Raw genomic sequence first — 20,899 nt, 5'->3', positions numbered from 1 at the left:
TCTGGATTCAAAGCACAATGGCCATCTTAATGCAAGCATAGGCAATGGCCAGAGACAACTGCTGCTGTGCTGCATCCACTGATTAAATCTCTCCAGGTATTGGGGTGGTCGTTGAGGTTGCATAGTAAACGAGACGTTTAAAGTGTTGTGGACAACCATCCTGCAATCACAGTGGGGAGGCAGGTGACATTATGAAAGTACAAGCCGAGACACAGAAAGAAACCAGGTCTATGAACAATATTTTAAAATCTTCACTCAAAATCCTAAAGTCTGCTTAAGTTCTTGCTATATAGGTCCATGAAAATCTTTTATTATTTAAGCTATTTTGTGTGTGATTTCTTTTATATGCAACCCAATTTAACTTCATTAATATTTAATCTCTTATATTTTTCTTAAATATGGTCATTTCTCCTTTCCCATTGCAAAGGTATTCTCTCTGAACTCAGTTTTCCTGTATTCGACCTACCGCTCAGCTGAACTTTTACAGATATGATTATAACACCTATTAGCTGTAGCTTCTCTGAGTAGTGGGTCTAAGGTTCTTGTCATGACATTCAAGGTCTTTATAATCTAGTTCCTTTTTAATTCCTAGTCACAGTCCCAAACACTCCCTGTAACACTATGCCTTGCCTATGGTTCCCCGAGTCCTTTTTTTCCACAATCTGTAGTTTACACATGTTAACATCTGTATCAGATTTGTCTCTTATCCAATTCTACAATGAACCTTCTACTCATCTTTCAATACTCAGCTCAAATTTCAGTTACACTAGGAACTTTGTTTCCTCATGTAGAGAAAACTATTCCTCTCACTGTTTCCCTTGCAGTCTTGGATATTTCACGACTGATTAAATACTGTCTTTTATCAATACATATGTATTAGATTATAAGATCTTTGATGACAGAAATTTTGTTTTATTCATCTTTTTTTTTATAGGAATCTAGCCCAGTACTTGGGAGACATCCACGTGCAGCAAACACAGAATAAATGCTAGAATGACAAAAGGCAGGAAGAAAAGAAGCAAAGTAAAACAGCTTTCATGGAACAATTAAAATCTGAGCATAGAAGACAGTTTTTACGAGTAAGGAGTATAGTCAGTACAAATTGTAGATGACTCCAATTTAAGAGAGGATTAATAAAATCTGTTAATGTTTCTCCACTAGGAATCACAGATAATTCATTATTTCATCTATTGCTTGATAACTGGTAGAATGCACCTTATTCATCTGAAGGTAATATAAAAAGTAATTCAGTTTTAGTGTAAAGGCCAAGAATAAAGAAAACCCAAATATATTATTTTAAAAAGCCAATTTAATCAAATAACATTTTCTTAACAAGGCAGCAGAAAATACAAGTGTACAGACTAGCATAGGATTCATGTAGATACATTGACAGAAGGTGCTTTTTAATGGTGACCATGAGATTTTTCAAGAATCAGTCTATAAAATTGCAAAGAATATTTTGACACAGAAAAATGAATGCCTTTTCTAGGGTATAGTTATTCATAAATATTTTAAAATCAATAATAAAATCACTTTCAGAAATCAATATCACTGTCTCATTGTAGGGACTGGATATTTCTTTGGGTAATTTCATGGTTTTTAGCTTTAATCTTAGGTCCTAAAATGCTCAAGTGCAATTTAAAAATAATTTGATACTTCTAATTTGGGGGTACTCTTAAGCATTCGATAGAGAAAGCTAGTACTCAAAATAGAATAATTAGAAAATCTATCAATAGTCTGACAGGAGCTGTTTAACTTCATATTATTGACTAAGAGCATGTCCATGTTATTCAGTTTGGGAATAGTCTCTCTTCTAGGGAGTTAAAACCCAGTGTGGCTAGAACTGCATAACTGAGGAATATTTAATCTCTTAAAGTCAATAACACTTGAAATTACAAAAGTAATATTCAGTTAAAATGAGTTCTTATAAAGATCAATTATAATAAAGGTCCAAAGGATATACTGCCTTCTGTAATTTCTATTTTGATTAATGGCATTATTTTCTAAAGAGTCAACCAAGCCAGAAAACAAAGTAATCCTAAATTTCTCCCTCTCACATTATTTCTACTTCCCAATTAAGTTTCCAGTCTCTACACTCAATACCTTTGTGTTTTTACTGTCACTCTGCTAAATTTCTAAATAGTTTTCCCATAGTCATTCTTGTTCCTTGCAAGTTGTTTTCTGTTTGTGACTTTCAGACATCTTCACTTCCTCAATGGGTCAAACAGGAACTATGTTCCCACATCCCACATGCTCTTTCCTCAAACTTTTCTGTCTAATTAAATGACAACTCAATTTTTCCAATTTCTTAGTTCAGAAAAACTCTTTCTTTCATAATGTAGCAAATCTATCAGTACATCATATAGGCTCAGCTTCTTAAATGTATCCAGAATTACCCATTTATCACCATCTTGTCCCACTGATAGCTGATATTCTTATGCAACCCATCCTTATCTATTGCCTGATTTGCTGACATAGCCCTCTAAATCTGCTATCTGCTTCTATGCTTGATCCATTGCAGTCTATTATGCATATACTTTCTAGAAATGGAAAAAAAAAGAAATTAACTCAGATCATGTCTCTCTCTGCTCTAAATTTCTGCTAGTTTTCCATATAATTATATTCTTAAGAAGGCCCATAATTTTTCCCTGGCTACTTTTATGAACTTATCTCCTATTACACCTCGTCTTACTCCCTTCATTTCAGCCATTAGCTTCCTTGCCGTTTTTCTGTACGTGCCACACATTTTAGTGCCTTGGGGTTTTACACGTAGTATCTCTCCAGCCTAGAACACTCTTCCCTCAGAAAACCATTTGACTTATCTGCACTCAAATATCGCTTCATCAGAAAAATCCTCCCTGGTCACTTTTTAAAAAGGAAACTCAATCCTCTCTCATTTTCTATCCCCTTATACTTTTTGATTAATATTTGTAGTACTTACAACTACCTGATATTTATTTATTTGCAGACCAATAATTAAGTTCCAGTGTTAAATAGTAAAGGTCTAATATCACTATGGAATATCTGCAAAAGCTAGAAGTAGCCATCCCCTCAAATGTGCAGACATCAATGTAAAGAAGCAACAATTGTGAAAAATTAGGGAAATATGACACTACCAAAAAAGCACATAGAGCTTTAATAATAGTCCCAAAAGAATTGAAGAGTTATGAAATGTCTGGCAAATAATTCAGAATAAATATCTTGAAGAAGCTTAGCAAATCATCAAAAATTATGCATAGAAAATTAAATAAAATTAGAAAACAATCCAGGAATAAAATGAGAAATTTGACAAAAAATATAAACACTTAGAAAATAAAAATCCTAGAACTAAAAAATGCAGTAGCTGGACTGAAAAACTTACTGAAAATCTTTACCAGTAGACTTGATCGAACATTGAAAAGAGTGTTCTTTAGACAGAACATACGACATTACTCAATCAGAGGAGCAAAAAGATTTAAAAAGCACAAATATTTTTATTATTGCAGCAAATAAAAGTCTAGAGGCACAAAACTCAGTGATAAAAGCAAATATACAGAAAAATTCAAAATAATCTAATGCTGTAATCAAGGTATGTAAACCACGTATCTATCTTTAGTATGAAGACTAAAAACTATATTAAAGAAAATAATAACTACAATAACTGGTTAAGAGATAAGCACTACCAAATGGAGGTAAATTTTAATATCCAAAAGTCAAAATGTGAGGGTGGGGGATATTGTCAGTGTGTGGTTTGTTTTTATTTCTTTTCCATTCTTTGCAATTAAAGGTAAGTTGTTATCAGTTTACCTGTTACTATAAGATAGTTTTTGTAAGCCTCATGCTAACCGCAAAGCAAAAGCCTATAATAGATACACTAAAAATAAAGAGCACAGAGTCAATGCAAACAACAAGAGAAAAGTTCCTAAGTACAAAGGAAACGAATAAGAGATGGAGAAAAAGGAAGAAATTATGTACAAAACAACCAGAAAACAAGTAACAAAATGGTAGTTGTACGTCCTTATCTATTAATAATAACTTTAAAGGTTAATAGATTAATTCCCCAGTAATGAAAAGTCTTTTATCAAAAAAACAAACAAACAAACAAACAAATGGAAAACCAGGACCTGATGGCTTTACTGTTGAATTCTAACAAACATTTAAATAAAATCTAATACCAACTCTCCACAAACTCTTCCAGAAAATTAAAGAGGGAAAATTATTTCCAAACTCAGTTTACAAGGCAATCATTACTCTAATTCCAAAGAATACAAAGACAAAGTAAGAAAACTATAGGCCAACATCCCTGATGAAGATAGATGAAAAAATTCTCAAAGAAATATTAGCAAACTGAATTCAGTAGCATGTCAATAACATCACTTATTATAATTAAGTGAAATTCACTCCAGGAATGCAAGGATGGTTCATCATATACAAATGCATAAATGTGAGACATAATATTAATAAAAAGAAAGTGAAAAACCATATGATTATTTCAATAGTTGCAGATGAAGCATTTGACAAAAGTTAACATCTGTTCATGATAAAAAAAAAGGAACCTCCACAAATTAGGCATAGATGATGTGTACCTTAACACAATAAAGTTAAAATCCATGTATGACAAACCCACACACAGCTAATATAATATGAACGGAAAAAAGCTGAAAACTTTTCCTCTAACATGAGAAACAAGAAGAGAATGCCCACTCTCACCTTTTTGTTCAGTATAGCTCTAGAAGTCCTAGCCAGAACAATTAGGCAAGAAAGAGAAATAAAATGTATGCAAATTGAAAAAATTGGCTAAATTTGTTTCTGTTTGTAGATGACATAATCATATATATGATACACCAAATACTCCACCAAAAAAAAAACAAAAACACTGTTTGAGCTAATAAATAAATTCAGTAAAGTTGCAGGATACAATATCAACATGGAAAAATCAATAGCATTTTAACACACTAACAGCAAACTTTCCAAAAAACAAAATAAGAAAACAATCTCATTTACCATAGGATCAAAATGAATAAAATACTTAGGAATAAATTTAATCAAGAAGGTGAAAATTTCTAACATGAAAACAATACAACATTGAAGAAAGAAATTCGAGAAGACACAAATAAATGAAAAGATAATCCTCATAATGAATTGAAAGAGTTAATATTGTTAAAATGGTCATACTCTCCAAAGTGATGTACCGATTAAATGCAATGTCTATCAAATGCCAATGATATTCTTCACAGACACAGAAAAGAAAATCCTAAAATTTGCATGGAACCCCAAAATACCTTGAATTACCAAAACAAACAAACAAAAAACTTGAGCAAAAAGAGGAAAGCTGTAGATACAACACAGTCTGACTTCACAATATTCTGTAAAGCTGTAATAACCAAAAGTAGCATGATATGGCATAAAAACAGACATTCAGACGACTGGAACAGAAAGTCCAGAAACAAATTCGCATGTTGACAGCCACTTGATTTTCAGCAAAACTCTGCTAAGAACATACAATGACAAAGGGAAATGCGCAGTTAGTGTTTAATAGGTGTGAAGTTTCAGTTTGGAAAGTTTAAATAGTTCTGAAAATGGATTATGGTAATGGTTGCAGAATAATGTGAATGTCAGAACATTACATTTAAAAATGATGAAAGTGATACACTTTATGTATCTTTCACCACATACACAACATGATTGCTTACGGTAACATTCACTGAGAAGGTGACACTTAAACAAATATTTGATAAAGACGAGGAACCTAAGCCTTTTGATACCCACAAAAAAGAAGACCTATGTTACTGAAGTAGATTAAAAACAAGGGAGGTAAGTAATGAAGTCAGATAAGTAATGGGATGAAGGGGATAGACTGAGACAGACTTGAAAGCTGAGAACTGAAAATAAACATTGGATTTAGCAATATGCTGTTCTCTGTAGTCAGTACTAATTAGAAAAGGGTAGTTTTCACGGCTGGTGTGCTGAAATGTATATTGAAAAGGAATACAAGCGCATTGGAGGAAAATATATCCTAAAATATTAAATACAATGAGAATCATGCATTTTTGAGTTAAAACAATCCCTTCCATCTAATCTAGTATCCCTTCTTAAGAGAAAGAATGAAAGAGGACTTTTGCAACAGAGCAAAGAGGGTGAGGTCCTTTCCTGAATGGGAAAGCAGATCAGCAGCAGAATACTGCAATCTTGTGAAAATAAAGAAATAGGTATCAGACTTTGAGCTGATGGATATAGCTGGGACTAACGGGGCAGGTGTTAGAGAGAAGGGAGCAACAACAACAATGACAACAAAAAACCAGTTTCAGATATCTGAATAGGAATCTCTGAGAGTCTTTAGCTAAATATTAATCTGTGTTTGCATAGGTTAAAAAATCATAAGACCAAACAAGTTAACAACTGTTGGGAAACTATAGAACGGACAATTGCTTGATCCTTTCTCCTCCTTTACTTTTGCAAATTTTCTTAATATATATTGTAGACCAATAGGAATTAATTTAGGTACTTTAAAGATATCTTGCCCTTTCTTTTTGACTAAGATAGATTCTGATAAAAGTTTATGTAATCCTTATCTTTATTCTTCTGTATGTATTATCTCTTTTCTCTGGTGGTCTTTTCTCAGAAACATTTCTCAGAGCAACATAAGGCTGAGAGGCATTTGAATTTCATTAGCCCAGAGTACAGAAACTTATTTTAATACTTTGGAAAATCAGTGGATACCACAAAGGGTCATATCTTAATAAGCAGGCTATTTGGTAATACCTAAAAGAGTTTTCTTATTTTTATTTTTTTTAGACAGGGTCTTGTTCTGTCACCCAGGCTGAAGTGGAAGTAGCATGATCACAGCTCACTGCAGTCTCAAATCCCCTGGCTCAAAGGGTCTTCCCTGCTGAGTAGCTGGGACCATAAGTGGGTGCCACCACAACTGGATCATTTTTTGTATGGAGACCAGGCCTCCCTGTGTTGCCCAGGCTAAAGAGTTTAAAATTATGCGTTCAATCAATCTGTTCTGCAAGTAACATAAGTACGTGCCAAATAAATTAAGTATTCTTTAAAGAAAGAAAGCTAAATCCAAACATTCAACAAGATAATTTTTACAATGTTTTGCAACAAATAAACGTTTACTAGAAACATGTATTAATTTTCTCTTGCTGCCACAATAAATTATCACTAATTTAATGGCTTGAATTATACAAATACATTACCTTGCAGTGCAGTAGGTCACAAGATTAGTAAGGGTCTCACTAGATTGAAATTAAGGTGTTGACAGGCTGCATTCTTTTCTGGGGGAGCTAAGGGAGAATTGGTTTCTGCCTTACTGGGGTTATTAGCCAAATTTAGTTTCTGGTGGTTTTAGGACTGAGGTCTCTATTGGCCTTATTTACAGTTTTGCAGGCTGTAGAATTTGAGGCTCATTCCCAGCTTCCAGAAACTATAGAGTTCCTGGTACATCACTACCTTTCTCCATCTGCAAAGCCAGCAACAGGAGGTGGACTCCTTTTCATGTTGCAACTTTCTGACCTCAGCCAGAAAATGATATGCACTTTTAAGAGCTCCTTTAATTAGACTGGCCCACCCAACTATTCTAGGATAATGTCCTCATTTCAAAGTCTGTATCCTTAATGGTAAAGTATCCTTTACCATGTAAATATAACAAATATATTCACAGATTCCAGGGATTAGGGCATTAATATCTTTGAAGGGAGTGGTAGCATTATTTGCCCATTGAATTATGCAAAAAAGCAAAAAACAAAACTCATATATGGATGAAATCAGTCATTAGATATCACTCCAGAAATGACAGAAATGATTTAATCTCTATGAAATTCATTGACAGATATGGATATATAAAGTTACAAAAATTATAAACATAAGAAATATATACATAAATATTTCTTGTATTTATATATTTATAAACATAATGCATAGTTCTTTATAATATTTTATATTGTATATAAGTATAAAGAAAAATAAAAGAAAAATATGAAAATAATGGGGAGAGAAATCGAAGATATAAAAAAGAGACTAGGTTGAAATAATAAGAACAAATAAATAATGCTCAAAAGGAAAAATTTACTCCAATTAAGAGCAAGGTAAATATTATAGCAGAAAATATTAATGCATTTGAACACATAGTGACAGAAAGTATTCAAACTGAGGCTCAGAGAAAGAGTATGGAAAAAGCTTGAAAAACTGAACAGGATCTCAGGGACTTATGAAAAAATATCAAGTAGTTTTCATATATGTATAATTAGAACCCAAGAAGGAACAAAAAGAAAGGAACAATGAATAGCTAAAGGTTCCCTAAATGAGATGAAAAATATAACCTTACAGATCCATAAAATACTAAAACCCATTCACAATAATAAAAATAATAATGCACCAAGGTACATCATAAGTAGATTGTTGAAAATCAGTAATAAAGAGAAATTCTTAAAGACCACCAGAGAAAAGAGATAATACATACAGAAGAATAAAGGTAAGGATTACATAAATTTTTATCAGAATCTATCTTAGTCAAAAAGAAAGGGCAAGATATCTTTAAAGCACCTAAATGAATTCTTATTGGTCTACAATATATATTAAGAAAATTTGCAAAAGAAAAAGAGGAGAAAGGATGAAGCAATTGTCCAAATATTTGGAAAATGAATTACAAAGTTCTAAATAAAAAATCTCAAATGCAAAATCCAACTACCAAGAAAAACTATTTAGTAAATATTTAGTAAATATTTTGATTTGAATGGTGAAAAAGTCTCAAAACCAACATATCTAAATTTGTGAGATGCAACTTAAACAGTGCTTAGAAGGAAGTATGTGTCATTGAATACTTATTTTAGGAAAGAAGAAATGTTTACAGTCAAGAGCCCAAGCTTGCAACTCAGGAAACTAGAAAAAAAAAAAAGCAAGTTAGCCCAAAGTAAGCAGGAGGAAGGGAAAAATAAAGGTTAAGATTAAAATTAAATATAATAGGAAAAAAATATGAAAGATCTATGAAAGCATAAATTTGTTCATAGAGAAGATCAATGAAATTTTTCCAAAAAAGAGAGAAAACACAAATCACCAATATTAAAAATGAGAAAGTGGATATTGCTACAGATTCTACCAACTTTAAAGAATTAACAAAACCTTAATTATTGAAGAAGTCATTAAGAAGACTGTGTGTGTAGAAAATCCTAAGAAATCAAAAATAAACTGCAAGAATTAATTAATAAATTTAGTAAGTTTGCAGGGTACATGGTCAACATAAAATTACATCATTTCTATAGTATGAGGCCAAACAATTGGGAAAATGCAATTTTAAAAATTACCATTTACAACAGCATGAAAAACCTGAAACACTTATTAAATTTACCATAATAGCTGTGAAATCTATAAATTAAAAACTTAAAACATTGCTGAAAGAAATGCAAAAGTATCTACATAAACAGTTAATTATGTAAGTGAATCAGAATAAGTAAACTTAGTATGCGTAAATTGTGCTTTAATAGAGCTGTTAATTATAAAAAATTATATTTTAAAAATTTTGGCTAGGCTTATGCCTCTAATCCCAGCACTTTGGGAGGCCAAGGCAAGTGGATCACTTGAGGTTAGGGGTTTGAGATCAGTGTGGCCAACATGGCAAAACCCGGTCTCTACTAAATAAATACAACAATTAGCAGGGTGCGGTGGTGCTGGCCTTTAGTCCCAGCTACTTGGGTGGCTGAGGCAGGAGAATCGCTTGAACCCACGAGGCAGAGGCTGCAGTGAGCCAAGATCCAAGATCACACCATTGCACCCCAACCTGGGCAACAGAGCAAGACCCTGTCTCAAAAAGAAAAAGAAAAAAAAAAGGTATATCCATAAGCATCACCCAAGTGGATATCAAGTAGCCCCATTAGACTGACATAATACAAGGGCTTGATGGGTCATTTTTGAGTAAGATAACTAATGCAATACATGTACCTCATGAAAAAATGTCTTTCATGTCTTTACTTTCTGTGGTTGAAATTTTAGCAGAATCATTCCAAATGCTAATAAATGTTTTTTCTCCTTCTCACAGCTAGTAAAATCTCAGAATACATGGAATTTCAAATGCTATCAAACTGCAGCAGCAGTGATGAGATATGCCACTGAGCATTGGGCAGCTACAGCCAGATGCTTTTACTTCATGTCAGGAGGTTGTGCCTGTGCCATGTGGTAATGACCAATTGTTTACCAAGCAGTGCTAGACTGACTGGGTCCTCCCTTTTAATCACTGCTGTATGGCAAGTGAAACCAGCCAAAACCATGCGTTTCTGGCTGCTTTCACAACATCTAGAATTAGATGAAATGATCCCTTGAGAACAGTATCTGAGTTCAGCAGAAATTGTTAGAGTCCCTGAAGATAAAACTTGGAAGAAGACAAAAAGAGCAAGGAAGATGTATTAACCCTCTTTCCTCCCTTTTACATGCTTTTGTTCCAAATAACAATTTTTTGTTATGTCTTACATACTGTCTGTCTGACATACCTTGTGTGACCAGGCAACTGCATCTTTGTGACACATCATGGAAAGCTGTTCAGCACAGTAGCACACCAATTTGTGTTGCTTCTTATGTTTCTCCTCTTTACTTTTTTTCTTCCTTAATCTTCCTGTCCTGAGATTTTACTCTCCTCCTCCCAAAATTACACAAAAAAGAGAAAAATCAGCATTTTTCTTACTTTATTTCTGTTTTCTAGGGATCTGTGTTAAGAAATAGAATGGCAACAATTCATCAAATCAATAGTTACCATCTAAGTTGTCCTTGGTTTTTATATTCAAGACTTTGCAGACTTGGGACTTGCATATGTAGAGTGTGATTTTATCCATAAAACAGATTTTTAAAAAGTTTTTCGTGCCATCATTATTCTTAAGTTCTCACTTTTTCAGCATCTGTGGATAGATGCAGAATAATCCCCACCTCCCATCAATGCTCACTTCAAGGATGTTTAAATTTTAATCCTTAAAATCTGTAAACATTTTGAATTTCATAATAAAAAAGGCCTTGTTTGTGTGATTAAATTAAGGACATTGAGTTGAAATTCTCCTGTGTTATCCAGGTAGGCCTAATGTAATAACAAGAGTCTTTACTAGTGAAACAGTGAGCTGGAAAGGTCCAACTGATAAACATGAGAAACTCAGTGACCATTTCTGGCTTTAAAATGGAAGAGGGCGACAAGCAGAGGAATTGGAAAGCCTCTAGAAACTGGAAAAGGCAAGAGAATGGGAGTCTAGAGAGTCAAGGAGGAGCCCAGCCCTGCCATCAGGACTAGATTTTAGCTCAGTAAGATTCATTTTGTATTTCTGGCATCTAGAAATAAAATAAATTTGTATGGTTTCAAGCCACTAAGTTTGTGATAAGCTGTTATCGCAGCAAGTAGAAATTAATACAGAGGCTTTAGAATTTTTGTCGTAGAATATTTACCAATGTAGAAATAGGTTTTGTGGTTTTGATTTTAAAAAATAATTTCAACTTTTATCCTAGATATAGAGGGTTCATGTGCAAAAATGTAACATGAGTATATTGCATGATGCTGAGGTTTAGGGTACAGATCCTGTCACCCAGATAGTGAGTATAGCACCCAATAGGTAACTTTTTAACCCATGCTCCTTCTTCCTCCCCTTTCTAATAATCCACAATATCTATTGTTCCCATCTTTATCCCCATGAGTACCTGATATTTAGATTCCACTTATAAATGAGAATATGTGGTATTTGGTTTTCTGTTCCTGTGTTAATTCACCTAGTATTATGGCCTTCAGCTGTGCTATTGTGAATAACATTGTGATGAACATAGGAGTACGTGTGTCTTTTGGTAGAACAGTCTATTTTGTTTTGGATATTTACCACTGTTTTCCACAGTGGCTGAACTAATTTACAATCCCATCAACAGCACATAGATGTTCCCTTTTCTCTGAAGTCTCACCAGCATCTGTTATTATTTGACTTTTTAATAATAGCCATTGTGACTTGTGTGAGATTGGAACTCATTGTGATTTTGACTTGCATCTCTCATAGTTAATGATGATAAGCCTTTCTTCATATGTTTGTTGGCTACTTGTATATCTTCTTTTGAGAAGTGTCTGTTCATGTCTTTTGCTCACTTTTTATTAGGTTGTTTTTTGATTGTTGATGTAAGTTCCTTATAGATTTTGGATAGTGAACCTTTTTGGGATGCATAGTTTGCAACTATTTTCTCTCATTCTGTGTGATGCCTGTTCACTGCATGGGTAGTTTATTTTGCTGCATAGAAGTCTCTTAGTTTAATTAGTTCTCACTTGTCAATATTTGTTTTTGTTGCAATTGCTTTTGGGGACTTGCCAACAATTCTTTGCCAAAGTCAATGTCCAGTGGGGTATATCCCAGGTTTTTGTCTAGAAATTGTTATAGTTTGAGTTCTTACATTTGAATCTTTAATCCACCTTTAGTTCATTTTTTAATATGGTGAAATGTAGGGGTCCAGTTTCACTCATCTGCATATGGCTAGCCAGTTATCCCAGCATCATTTATTGAATAGAGAGCACTTTCCCTATTGCTAGGTTTTGTTAGTTTTCAAAGATGAAACTGTTGTAGGTGCATGGCTTTCTTTCTTGGTTCCATATTATATTCCTTTGGCCTATGTGTCTGTTTTTGTACCAGCACAATGCTGTTTTGGTTACTATAACCTTATGGTATAGTTTAAAATTGAGTAGTGTGATGCCTCTGGCTTTGTTCTTTTTATTTAAGAATGCCTTGGCTCTTTAGCTTCTTTTTTGGTTCCACATAAATTTTAGAATAATTTTTCCTAATTCTGTGAACAATTACATCAGTAGTTTGACAGAAGAAACAGCACTGAACCTGTGAATTGCTTTGCGCAGTATGGCCATTTTAATGTTACAGATTCTTCCAATCCATGAGCATAGAGTTTTTTTAAAATTTATTTGTGCCATCTCTGATTTTTTTCATAAGTGTGTTGTAGTTCTCCTTGTACAGATCTTTTACCTTCTTGGTCAGGTGTATCCCTAGGTATTTTATTCCTTTTGTGGTTATCATAAATGGGATTACATTCTTGATTTGGCTCTCAGCTTGAACATTACTAGTATATAGAAATGCTACTAATTTTTGTACATTCATTTTGTAACCTGAAACTTCTCTGAAGTCATTTTTCAGTTCAAGGAATCTTTCGGCTGAATCTTTAGGTCATTCTAGGTATAGAATCATATTGTCTGGCCGGGCGCGGTGGCTCAAGCCTGTAATCCCAGCACTTTGGGAGGCCGAGACGGGCGGATCACGAGGTCAGGAGATCGAGACCATCCTGGCTAACACGGTGAAACCCCGTCTCTACTAAAAAAAAAATACAAAAAATTAGCCGGGCGAGATGGCGGGCGCCTGTAGTCCCAGCTACTCGGGAGGCTGAGGCGAGAGAATGGCGTAAACCCGGGAGGCGGAGCTTGCAGTGAGCTGAGATCCGGCCACTGCACTCCAGCAGCCTGGGCGACAGAGCGAGACTCCGTCTCAAAAAAAAAAAAAGAATCATATTGTCATTGAAGAGGGGTGATTTGACTTCTTTTCCTATTTGGGTACTTTTTATTTATTTCTCTCAATTAATCTGGCTAGGACTTTCTAGAAATAAGTTTTGAATAAGTAGAAATGTGTTTTGAAGGGCATATAAAAAAACTCTTAAAATATTTGAGGATACTTGTTATTCAAAACTCTTCACTTTCAAGATCATATGAATAAATAGGAAACATAGAATTATTTGTGGGTAAAATGGATTGGCTGTATCTCCACACAAATCTTATCTCAAATTGTAATCCCCATGTGTCAGGAGCCAGGGAGAGACCTGGTGGAAGGTGATAGAATCATGAGGCTGGTCCCTCCATGCTGTTTTCATGATAGTGAGTGAGTTCTCACAAGATCTGGTTGTTTGATAAGTGTTTGGTGCTTTCCCCTTCTCTCTCTGCCTCCTACTGTCATGTAAGACAAGCCTTGCTTCCCCTTCAGCCATGACTGTAAGTTTCCTGAGGACTCTTCAGTCATGTGGAACTGTGAATCAATTAAACTTTTCTTTATAAATTACCCAGTCTCAAGTAGTATCTTTATAGCAGTATGCAAACGAACTAATACAGGAAATTGGTAACATGGAGAGTGGGGCACTGCTATAAAGATAACCTGAAAATGTGGAAGTGACTTTGGAACAGGGTAATGGACAGCAGTTGGAATAGTTTTGAAGGGTCAGAAGAAGACAGGATCATATGGGAAAGTTTGGAAATTCCCAGAGATTTGTTGAACGGTTTTGGCCAATGATATGGACAATGAAGTCCAGGCTGAGGTGGTCTTAGACGGAGATGAAGAACTTATATTTAAGAAGGTAGCAGAAGACAAGAGTTTGGAAATTTTAAAGGCTGACTATGTGGTATAAAAAAAAGAAAACCCCATTTCCTGGGGAGAAATTCCAGCCAGCCTTAGAAATTTGAATAAATAACAAGGAGCCAAATGTTAATAGCCAAGTTAAAGGGGAAAATGTATCCAAGGAATGTCAGAGACCTTCACAACAGCCCCTCCCATCACAGGCCTGGAGTGCTAGAAAGGAAAAATGGTTTCATGGGTGGGGCCCAAGATCCCATTACTCTGTGCAGCCTCTGGACATGGCACCCTGTATCCCAGCAGCTCCAGCTCCAGTTGTAACTAAAAGGAGCCAATTTACAGCTCAGGTCATTGTTTCAAGGGATACAAGCCCCAAGAGTTGGAGGTTTTCACATGGACCTGGGCCAGCAGATGCACAGAGGTCAGGAGTTGAGGCTTGGCAGCCTCCAACTAGATTTCAGAGGATGTACGGAAATGCCTAGATGCCCAGACAGAAGTCTGCTGATGGAGGAGAACCCTCATGGAGAACCTCTACTAGGGCAATGCAGGGGGATGTGTGGGGTTGCAGTCCCCAGAGTTCCCAATGGGGCACTGCCTAGTGTAGCTGTGAAAAGGCCACTGTCCTCCAGATCCCAGAATGGTAAATCCACTGACAGCTTGCACCATGCACCTGGAAAAGCCACAGGGACTCAATGACAGCCTATGAAAACAGCTGCAGAGGCTTTAGCCTACACAGCAGAGCCACAGGGGTGGAGCTGCCAAAGCCCTGGGGAGCCCACCCCTTCATCAGTGTGCCCTGAATGTAAGACATGAAAGCAAAGAAGATTTTGGAGCTTTAAGATGGTAACTGCACAGCTGGGTTTTGGACTTGCATGGAACCTGTGGCCCCCTTGTTTTCGCCAATTTCTTCTATTTGGAATGGGAACATTTACCCAATGCCTGTACCCTCATTGTATCTTGGAAGTAACTAACATGTTTTTGATCTTACAGGCTCATAGGCAGAACGGACTTCCCTAGTCTCAGATGAGACTTTGGACTTGGACTTTTGAGTTAATGCTGGAATAAGTTAAGACTTTGGGGGACTGTTGGGAAGGCAATAAAGTTTCAGTGCCGCAAAAGAAATAGCACTTGAATATAAAATTTTCTATTTAATTCTCAGCAAGGCAAGGTACTTCTATGAAGGTTGCACCCTTACAGATGGAGCAACGGTGAGTGCACACTTGGACAAGGGAGGGGAAGGAGGTCTTATGGTTGACACACATGGCCCCTGCTGCCATGTCTTTCCGCTATTGGCTAGGGTTAGGCTGCACAGGGTAAACTAATTCCGAATGGCTAATTTAAAGAGAGTGATGGGGTGAGTGGTTTGGCAGGAAAAATGGTTATGACAGAGCAAGTAATCAAAATGAGTCAGGGTGGAGTAGGTAATCGGAATGAGTCAGAGTGGAATAGGTAATCGGATTGAGTCAGGGTGGAGTAGGTAATCGGAATGAGTCAGAGTGGAATAGGTAATCGGATTGAGTCAGGGTGGAGTAGGTAATCGGAATGAGTCAGCGTGGAATAGGTAATCGGATTGAGTCAGGGTGGAGCAGGTAATTGGAATGGGTCAGGGTAGTGTAGATAATCGAAAAAGGTTGCTTTACAAGGAAGTTAGGTTTAAAAGTAGAAGGCAAAGAATTGAACATACTGACATATTGATTCTTCAAAAAGAAATTTAGAACTCATATCTAACAACCCTTCCTCTTGCATTTCCTTACAGCTCTTTCTTTTCAAATTTTTAAACATGTCTTGACTTAGTTGTTCTGCTTGATTTTCCAAAAGAAGAAGCTTCTCTGAATAAGATGGAGGATAGTTAAGGGAGATTTTAGTAAGTGCCGTTTTTATGAGCCTCTGCACCAACCCGCAGATGCATGGTGTGACACAGCACCTGACAAGAATAATTTTACCCTTTATGGCTGCGAGGGAAGTAAGAATTGAGGCTATTATTCTTTTCCATTTACCAAACCACTTTTTTAGCCATTCTGTAAAGGGGTCATTTACCCTTGAGTTGTTGGTTAACTCATTGGACAGAGCAGTCAGACCTTGCAATACCTTTGTTATACTTCCATCATGGGCGGTGTTGTTTGGGATGAAGGTACAACATTGAGTTTTAATCATGATGCAAACTCCTCCTCTTTTTGCTAATATCATGTCTAAGGCTATCTTATTGTCCCAAGCCATCTGGCTAGAGCTCAGTTGTTCCTTTAACAGCATCTCTAGTGTATTAATAAATCACTGTTGATTGTAGTAGTTGTGGTTTATCCAGTCTACATTTTTATTAATTGTCACCCACCAAAATACTGACTCAAATCCTGCACCTATTTGATTTCAGGCTTTAAATTGATCTGGTATTTCCCGTGGGACTCCAGTTGCATTTAAATAGATATAAGAGTCAAAAACCCATAAGTGGCTTGTCTTGCTTTACGATGTCATATTTTTTCTCCCTCTAATTGATGAAATGCCAGGGAGAAAGAGATAACCAATTGGACTAAAGCACAAGCACCAGTCCAGTTATTTGGCAGAGTGTCCAGTAAAGGTCCACCACAATGCCACCACACATCCACTCGTGGATGAACAAGGGCTGACTGATTGATAAGCTCTTGAAAATTAATAAGCTTGCTGCATCCCTTCAGGTCTCCAAGGAACCCTAAGTTTCCTCCCTGTCTTGAGAGACATGAAGTGAACTTAGTATTAGGAGATGGAAGGTGGATGGCCCTCGGGGACTGACCCACAGGGTGCTGGACTTCAGAATATAGCAGAGAGAGGGCTTGGCACGATTTGTTACTTCAGGCTGTAGAATCCTGGAAAAAAGTTACCATGCAGCCCATGTCCAGTCAACAGGAGGAACCCCCTAGTGGAAAGCGGACAATCTGGGCCTCTGGCCTGCCATGCACACAAGCATAACAATTGCTTTTGTTTAACATGCAGATGGAATATTTGATCCATTCCAACCAGGCATTTGCATCTTGGTATCCTGTCTTAATTGCCAAAGTTTTTTTAAGTCTAACTTCTATGGTAGCTATCTTGATCTTGTCATTAGATGGAGGAGGAGCAATTGTTCCATTGTGAGAGGTTTTAGAAGAAGGCTTAGAGCAAGGTGCAGGTGGCAAGGGATCAAAGAAATGCATTTCAAAGAATCCAATAGGGTGAAACCTCAGCCCCTATACCATAAAATTGGCTTAAAGAAGGGAACTGGCTTAGAAAATGGGAAGAACTTTGAGAGTTTGAGATAATAACCTGTGTAAGATTGCACTGGTTTAGCTGACAGTTAGGGGGTGGGGCTGTCCCTCTAATAAAATGAATGCTTGGTTTTAGGAAATTACAAAAACCGATTGGGGCAGTTCATCCTTGCTCTTTAGTGGTCCACAGAATGCTGGATCAACTATGGCATAAAAGCTCTACATCAGGGGGCCAAGACTCCTGGTTGACACCGGGATCTTTATCAAAATCTCCCCAGATTAAATGGTTCCCGTTCACTAATGCCCAGTCTGAGGAGAGTTAGGAGGGACAGAGGTACTTTTCTGAAGTAGAGAACTGCCTTTGACTTGGCAAGTCCTCACAGGGTATAACAAGGCAAGCATTAAATACAATAGTTTGAGGTGAAATTGCCTTGGTTATGTTAATAACTCGATGGTCAGCCATAGAGCCAGAAAAGAAGAAAGAGTAATAGAATAGATGAAAGAGAGTTAATTTTTTCTTAGTTTTAGCTTGGTATGGGTTTTCCCCTGGGACTATGGTCCATGACTCTGGAGGGGATGGTGCTTTCTTGATACCAGTGTGATGAGTTCATCCCCTTTTTGCTGTACGAACAGCAGTCTCGGTGATTAGCAGGACAAGGTAGGGTCCTTCCCAGGCTGGCTTGAGTTTTTCTTCTTTCCACCCTTTGAGGAGAATGTGATCTTCAGGCTGGTGCTGGTTTACCGGAAATTCTAGGGGTGGTACCTGTGCTAAAATGCTTTCAGTTTTGAGGGAAAGGAAAGTGGAAGATAAACCAAGTATATTCTTTCTAAGAAATTGATCTTTTGTTTTAAATGTGGGGATATCAGCAGTGGACTTTATAATCCTTGGTGCCTTCTTACTGAGAAATTTTCTTTAGCACCTATTTTTACTAGTTTTTAGACCAAAGAAAGCCAAACACCATTTTACATTTGACAATGCTTCCTGTATGATTTTTATACCAGATAAGCTAAATTTCACCTTTATATTAGTGTGTTGTTAATGTTAAACTCAATTTTAATAAAACCTTGTAGACATATTTATCCAATTTTAACATCTGACCATAAGGTAAGATTTTTATAGACTCTTTTTAACCTTTTATAATTTTTGTTAAAGAGCAGGTTAGTGCTTTAAGAAAAGCCCATTGAGCTTTTATTTTAACATTCAGTTCACAGAAAAACTGGATGATACCCCTTTAACTTTAGCCAATATGTTTACACACAGAATTTCCTTTACAATTAACATTTTAAAACTTGCTTAAACCTTTAAAACAAAATTTTTAACCTTTTAATGTAGGTAAAAATTCACATTTCTATGCCTCCTTATAATCCTTTTACCAAAAGTATATTTTATTTTCCTTGCACGCCTTGCACATAAACTGTTTCTTCAATAATTTTCCATTCAGGAGGCCTAATTACTTCTAAATTATAAAATATTTCTTGCATAAATTCCCTTTTATAACTTTTTTTCATGACTTTCACAGTCTTTGACTTGCCTCAACCTTCTAACTTGCTGCAAACATCCCTTTCTTTAAAAAACTAGTTAATTTATTTTAAGACAAGAATTTATCATATATTATTTTTATATAAATTCTTCCCCTCTCCTTTTTTTTTTTTTTTAATTTTCTCCAAAGCAACCTTCCTTCATGTCTATGGACTAGACTGCCTAAGGCCACAAGACTAGAAGTTAAGATAATACATGTTACACTGTTAACTTTTAGCAAACTTTACTTTTGTTGAACACCTTGTAAGTTTGGGATTTCAAGTATCCTTGACTATTAAAAAGACCTTATTTAGTCCAAATTAACTTATAATTGGTATTGATGGTTCCTTCTTGGTTCTGTAAGTACTTTCAGGCTTGGCTGAGTGCAAACAGCTCACACGTTTGATCAGATCAATTATTAGACAATGTTCCTAACTCTGCTTCTACAAGTTTTCCTATCAGTTACTGATTACCCATTGTGTCTTTTTTCCTCAATCACCCAGGAGGAAACTTTTATCTTCCTGTCCTGAAGGGAGTTCCTCCTAGGTCTGGTTGGACCATTGCATGGTAATTAACTAGGATTTAGATCCCCTGTTAGGCAACTTGCTGGGTTAAGGGAATTATCACTGGTTAATGTTAAATCATCTTTTTCTAACAGAATAGCCCCATAATTTAAGACTTTTGAGTTAGTAAGCTACCTTTTGGCTTTTTTTTTTTTTTGACTTAGGATAGTTCTGAACTGGTGAGGTGTGCTCACAATGAGGTTTCCTCTAAAAGTTATTGTTCTACTTTCTTCTGCTAGCAAAATAGTTGTCGCTACAGATGGAATGTATTTGGGCCATCCACGGGTTACTGGGTTAAGAATTTTTGATAGGAAGGCTACGGGTCGTTAGTGGCCTCAGTGCTTTTGGGCTAGTCCTTGTTTACACTGACAACAAGATGGTATTGGAGTGTTATAGGGCCATGGAGAAGACTTTCAATGATCAATTACAGGTTTTAAATTTACCCTGGCTTTTAAAGGAATAGGGTACACTGTTTTCTCTTTACTATTTCTATCTCTGTCTTTCTGTCTTTGACTTTGTCTCTCTCTTTTTCTCTCCCTAGTTGACTGCCTCTTTGTCTCTCTGTCTCTTCCTCTTTCTGTCTCTTTCACTCTCTCTTTGACTCCCTCTTTGTATCTCTGTCTCTTCCTCTCTCTCTGCCTCTCTTTCTCTCTACCTTTTTCTCTTTCTCTCTCTCTTCCACTCTCTCTTTGTCTCTCTGTCTCTTCCTCTCTCTCTGCCTCTCTTTCTCTCCTCTCTCTCTCTTTCTTTCCTCTCTCTCTCTCTCTTTTGTCTCTGCTGTTCTTTCCCTGCCTCTGCCAGTTGCTTATGCTGCTGTTCTCCCCTCTCCCGGTCCCTAGAGCAGGGACTGGCAGAAGTGGAGCTATTCTTTCTTGCCCTGGAGAAGAAAGGAAAGGGAAGTTCTGAATATTTTTCTTACTACCAGAGGTTTGTGTGAGGTTCAACCCTTGAAATTAATGGAAGGCTCAACTCCTCACACCAGGGATGTCTCACCTTGCCTCTCCCAGAAAGCTCAACCCCTCAAACCAGGTGATGTCTTGCCTTGCTGCTCTGGAAGGTTGACCTGTTTCCTCCCTTTCCCCCTCTGAAGGTCCCTTGCATACTTTCCACTCATGTTTTTCTCTCTGGCTGTTCCCCAAGGGAGAATTAGGCCCCTCTGAGTGTTGGCGTGCTGGTATAACTCCCACGACATGGTCTACCCTAAGCCATTTGAGGTAGCTACCGAAGTGCAGAGAGGACCCACTCACTCCATCCAGCAGTAGGACTTTCACCAGCCACATG

General features: G+C 36.5%; 1 long non-coding RNA gene across 1 annotated transcript; it reads right to left on the bottom strand.

The window, feature by feature from the left end:
* Positions 1 to 351: 351 nt before the first annotated feature.
* Positions 352 to 19,948, bottom strand: LOC117063850. The gene is made up of 3 exons (XR_004429121.1): positions 19,659 to 19,948; positions 14,972 to 14,977; positions 352 to 361 (listed from the first exon to the last, which is right to left on the bottom strand). It is a non-coding gene; the product is annotated as an uncharacterized LOC117063850 (long non-coding RNA).
* Positions 19,949 to 20,899: the final 951 nt, after the last annotated feature.

The sequence above is a fragment of the Trachypithecus francoisi genome, unplaced genomic scaffold, assembly GCF_009764315.1.
Source record: "Trachypithecus francoisi isolate TF-2019V2 unplaced genomic scaffold, Tfra_2.0 Lachesis_group19, whole genome shotgun sequence".
NCBI lineage: Eukaryota > Metazoa > Chordata > Mammalia > Primates > Cercopithecidae > Trachypithecus > Trachypithecus francoisi.
This window is presented reverse-complemented; position numbering and strand designations above follow the sequence as displayed.